We start from the raw sequence: 5,789 nt of genomic DNA, 5'->3' as shown, positions 1-5,789 counted from the left end.
AATATAATGAATTATTGCCAATCTGGTGGTCATGAAAGAATCATTGTTCCAGTTCCCAGGTCTGGAGTTTCTTTATTCTTGAGAGCAGAGACTCTCTTCCAGGCAGTGAAGGATAAGATACTTAGCCTAGAACAGAAAACTATGTTAGTTTTATTATCCTTGCTGTTAGGGACAAGGAAAGGGGGAAGAAGGAAAGGAAAATTGAAAATGTCAGTTTTAAAATAAGTCACTTGTGATCAAGCAACAAGGTTTGCACTTAAAGAATAAACTGACCCCATTCAACATGTTCTAATCTTAACTCTACCCCTCATTTGCCATATGCATTTGAATAAGCATTTAAACTCTCAGGGCTATTTTTTTAATCTTGTAAATCAAGTGGTTTCTCAGTCTAAAAATAACTCAAATTGTACACTTGTTTCATGTTAGAAACTTTTAGGAATTTTATAGTGATAATTCTTTAATTTTTAGACTAACCTGAAGAAGAATGCGTATTATATTATATTATTATACCTATGGAGCAGATGGAAAAACCAAGGTGTATAAGTTGTAAGTACTTTGCCTGCAGTCTGACAGCTAGTAAGTAGCAGAGGTGGGAGTTGAATCCAGCAGATCCACTCTTCATTTTTGCAGCCTACTACCTCTTTATACTGTTCTCTACTGCCTTACATGCTCTCAAAAGCACTTTTTAGAATTAATGTTAGATCTAAGACTACTAAAACTCCTGACTACCAGGCTAATGCCCTATTAACTGAATTAACTTACCCTTGAGGGACTTTCCAAAGGTAGATCAAGTAAGAGTTGCAAAAAGACATCTGCAGAATGTGGCAATTACATATTAGCACTTAATCTTCCTATCAGCTTTGACTAAATACTTCTGAGGTCACCACAAATAAATTTTTTGAGATCAGCACATATATAAATTTGAATGTCCATTAAGAAGCATACATACCATCTGATGCAGCTGTCTTTGCTATATAGAGAACCTAATTGAACCTCTAATCATGTGCTGAATTTTAGTGTTGTGTTTCTATTACCTTGTGATTTGATATTTTCACTAGATGTTGGGTAAAAAGCTTACACTTCATTTTCTGCCTAGAAAGTCACTGTTTATTTTTGGTCCCATCAATGATGTTGTAGACCTTTCTTTGGTTCAGATTGGATATGCTCTTTTAATGACTTTATTGTTGGACTTGTACTGCAAACTTGTTACTTTAAGCTAGAACTTGCATTTTTAGAAAACTCAAGAATTACAAGGGAAAGGAAACTTTGGATTTATAGATTGTTTCCCTTTTTGTGTTCTTGAAAAAGGCCTCATATGCTTATTTACTCCATTTCAGAAATATCCATATCTAGCTTCCAGAAGGGCATTCACTCACATACCAGTGTCTGGTTGGAGCAAAGTTGGATGGCAAGAACTGGTAGTCTTATTAGATCCTTCAGCTTTAGAACTTCTGGGCCTCACCTTCAGCTGCCATAGACACCCAAATTCCTACTTTGCAAGTTGCTTTAGAAATCTTGGAAACTTTTCAATGCAAAGGTTTATTCAAAAGTGCAGAACTTACCACTTGGAGAAAGTCCCCTCATTCTCTCAGGTTAGTATCCTATCTTTAGAATATTGAAAGAGTAACTAGCCTAACTTAATAACATATTTTTTTCTCATTGGTGAGTTGTTTTATACTCACATTATTCAAGTTCAGAGATAAAGAAGAGTCTGTGCTTCAAATGCCAATTTTTTTTTTTTTTTCTGAGAACACATAGATCTGATTCCCATATTCACTGGGATTCTAGTAACTTATCAGCAGCTATCACCCTAGGAAAGCAGACAAAATTCTGATTAGTAGTGTGTGTCTATTTCCTGCTCCCAGAATGGACAACTTTACCAATGTGAGATCCCTAAAAATGGGGGAGTAAAGAAGTTATGCCCAAAATTATCTCTTGTGAGGCAGTGTGAACTGACTCCAGCACACCTCTGCTCCCAAATTCAGATGGGAATTTGAATCACACTTTAAAATGATACAGGAAAGTAGTGAGTATGAAATGGTAGTTTCAGCCTTGATGTTGACACTGATCCAACTGTATCACCTTGAAGAAAACCTTAAAACTGTGAATCTCTTCTCTCCACTGAAAAATGAGTACAGCTTTCTTACAAAATTCTCAGGAGTTAGAGAGATGCTTGAAGTTATTGCACTGCAAATAAAATGACTAATTAAAAAATGGTGGGGGGAATACATGCAGAAAAGTATATATGAACAGGAAGTTACATGTGACCATGGCATAGGAAAGTCTGACCAGAGTGTATATGCCAAAGTGTATGTAATAATGGTAGAGGAGAATTATTAATGGATGGAACAAGCTCAGACACCTCAGACCTTCTGGAGTGATCACTGCATCACAAACGTTTTCCCGGTCTGTTTAGATGTACCGTTGAAGTGAGAGTCCACAGGCCAAGAAAGAAGGGAGGAGCTCAGAGCAGGCCTGCCATGAAATCCCTCAGATCTTTTTTATGGGTGGGAGTTGTGAAATGCTTTTTGCATCTATAATTAGGGAATGAAGTGGAGCAGATGGCTACAGTGCAGTTATAATTAAAGTATAATGCACAGTAAAATCACCTTGTGCAGCCAGTGATGCATCCAAGCCAGAAAATATTAATTCTCTTTGAGTGCGCTTTCAAGCCTCTTCCCTGAGCTGCAGGGAATGGCTGTTGCATCATGACACTGATTTCACCACTCTTTTTGTACCAGAAGTTTGTAAATTCTGGATTGCCCCTCGTGTTAAATTATATAGCTCATAGAGCCTGCAATTTAACAGTGAGCACTCCATTGTTAATACAGAGGCACATGCCTCACTTTAATAGCACAGAGCTGGTGGGCTGCAATAGATACCCTCCTGGATTGAGAATTCCTTTATAAAATTTTAGCTGCACCAGTAAATAAGAAGGATACATATCAATTGCAAAAGAACAGAATCACTTTTACCCTGGGCTCAGTTGTTAGGTTGAAAACTAGTTTATAGTGGAGTAGGTACTCAGACTGATTCCTAAAATGCTAAAGATATATTTCTCTTCTCTATACATAAGCAAGAAGGCAGTAGTGGACCCAGCAGTGGGCTAAAAGCAGATGGCAGTAATCTTAGTCCCAACTGCCTGGGTGTTCTTAGACCAGTAACTGCCTATCTCTGGGCTTCGCTTCCCTAAGATCTAAGCTGAAAAAGTTGAACTACATGATAAGTTGTGGACCTTTCAGGTTTCTGTTTTCTTCTTGTCCTTCTTCGCCTCATCTTCCTACACCCCTCTTCTTTCTCTCCTTTCCTTGAGTTTCTTTATTCTTCCCCTCAATTTCCTCTGTATTGAAAAAACTCTAGTTAATTTTACTTCCTCTTAAGAGGAACATGGAAAGCATTTAGATTTCTTCTTCAAACCATTGTTTTCTTTTGTTTGTCAAGGAAGGTGTAGGATTGGTAGCTCATGCTGATTTCTGCTTCTGCTTTTTTTTTTTTTCGGTCAGACGTGCCAGCAGTCCATAGTCACTTCTTGGAATTTATTTTTTCCTAGTTGTTATTACCATCACTGTAAAAAAGAAGCACAGTCCTGGAGTCAGAGAATTTTTCCCCCTTTCTACTGATTTACTTCAGCATTTCACCAGTTTATTTTTTCTTTTAAATATTAAACTACTATCTGGTTAATTCAAGGAAAATATATACATTGCTCTGAGTCCCAGGCTTTCAGCCTCATCTAGAAAAGAAAATGATTTCCTTTTCATTTGCCTTTCAGAAAAACCAAACAAAATAAATAAATCACAACAAAAAACAAAAGTCTTTTATCTTTCCAAGATCAGCCCAAAAGTTAGTACTCCAGCCAAGTCTCTCTTCATAAGTTATCTTAAATAAATGATCAATAACTGAATGAATGTGTTAGTAGAGAATTGAAAAGAAATATATCTGTTTTCTTCAAGAAAGAATTAGTAAAGAAGATAAAATTGTTCTATCACTCTAGAGTGGTATTTCGCAAAGAACACTGCCCTTGAATTTAGACAGTCCTAAATCTGAACTTTAGATTGGACAAATCATTGTGACGTGAACTTGGACAAGGTTTTCTTTTCTATTTTTCCCCCTCACCCATAAAATTAAAAAAAAATTAAATTAAGTATAGACTTCAAGGTAAATGGAAAAATTAGAACTAATAAGAACTAATAAGTATAATATGCTTGATGGAGGAGTACTTCTTAAATTCTGTATGCTATTTAGCTATCATTCATTCATGTAATAGATATTTTTAATATGCCTTTACTCTTCCCTGCCATCTCCCATAAAATGCTTACCCATCTAGCTAAATTGAGAGTCCTCTCAGTAAAAGTTATAAAGTAAAATTAGGGCTGCAAATTTCCCACACAAATTCTAATGGACAAAGGAGAATCTTAAGTTTCTTTATATTTATTTTCTTCCTTCCTTTCTTTTTCTTTCATCCTTCCCTCCTTCCGTCTCTGCTTCCCTGTTCATTTGTTTGTTTTTGCCAAAGATAACCTCTATGGAGATGTAAATAAGTCTGGGGGGGGGGGGTGTATTGTGGACCAGGGGCTCTAAACTATCAGAGGGCCAAACTATACCATGAACTGAAAGGGCTTAGATTGATTTGGGGGTGAGGAAGGTTGAAATTCAATTTGAGAAATGAGCCATTTAATTCAACATATTATGTTAACCGTTAGGCAAAAATAGGGAAAATTATGAGAAAACCACTTTTCAAGTATGTAAAACTGTTTGAAAGCTTTCACATTAATTATCTTACCTTATATGATTCTCTAAGAGTCTCTAAAAGTCACGTCATAGTTCAGCTTCATGTTTTAGTTACATATGTTTAGAACACATGTTTTAGAACACATAACTCCTTGTCCCTGTTTCCTATTTCCATTACCAGTAAGTCTTGCGAATGGCCAGGTTCTGGTGTGATATTCCTCACCCCGTGACACCTGCTGGGAATCCGAAGCTCTCTCTGGCAGCTTGGTTTTCTTCCAGTGGTGTCTTTTCCTACTGAGACCACACACACAGTGGAAAGAAAGAGGCTATGACCTCCCAGGGGCTCAATTTCCTACACGTAATGTAAACAAAGATGATTACTTGCCTACTGATATTATTAAAGCCAAGAAGGAAACTCAGGTTCCTGATGTTAGGACACTGATGAGTCCAAGAAAATAAACGATTTAAACTTGACAAGAAGCTTAACATGACGTTACAGTTCAACTGACATTACAGTCATAGTAAACAGTTCATTATAAGTATGTTTTTGTCAAACATCTGTGTAGAGGTTACTGCTGTTTGACGAAAATGGAAAATTATCTCAGTTATCCTTCAAAATGTGAAAGCCAGACACATACCATGGAGTCTTATTGGACTTAGTTGTTTGTGCCTTTCTCTGTGCAGATTGCTGTTCAAATGTGGAATTTACATTGTTTTATATCACAATTTGCACAATTGTCTCTCTGTCAAACAGTGAGGACTTTGAAGACAGAACAATGTCTGACCTTCTAAAACTCAATGTACATCCTAGTACTGATATCTGGTTACTAAATATTTATCAAATAAAATAAAGCATTAAAGATACTCAAGTTTTCTACTTCTAGTAATATTGTGGTCTAGAAAATGAGATCAGATATCATCAGAACAGCAAAGTATCTTAATTCTTTTAAAAGTCATGTGCAATATGGATATATTACAACAAATCTCACCATCGTGTACAGCCACAAGATACTAAATTTAAAAAAAAAAAAAAAGTATGGGCAAATGGCAGAAAGATCAGT

The sequence above is a fragment of the Sciurus vulgaris genome (genome assembly GCF_902686455.1).
Source record: "Sciurus vulgaris genome assembly, chromosome: 10".
Taxonomy (NCBI): Eukaryota; Metazoa; Chordata; class Mammalia; order Rodentia; family Sciuridae; genus Sciurus; species Sciurus vulgaris.
The sequence above is the reverse complement of the archived record's forward strand: the minus strand, read 5'-3'. Positions refer to the sequence as shown.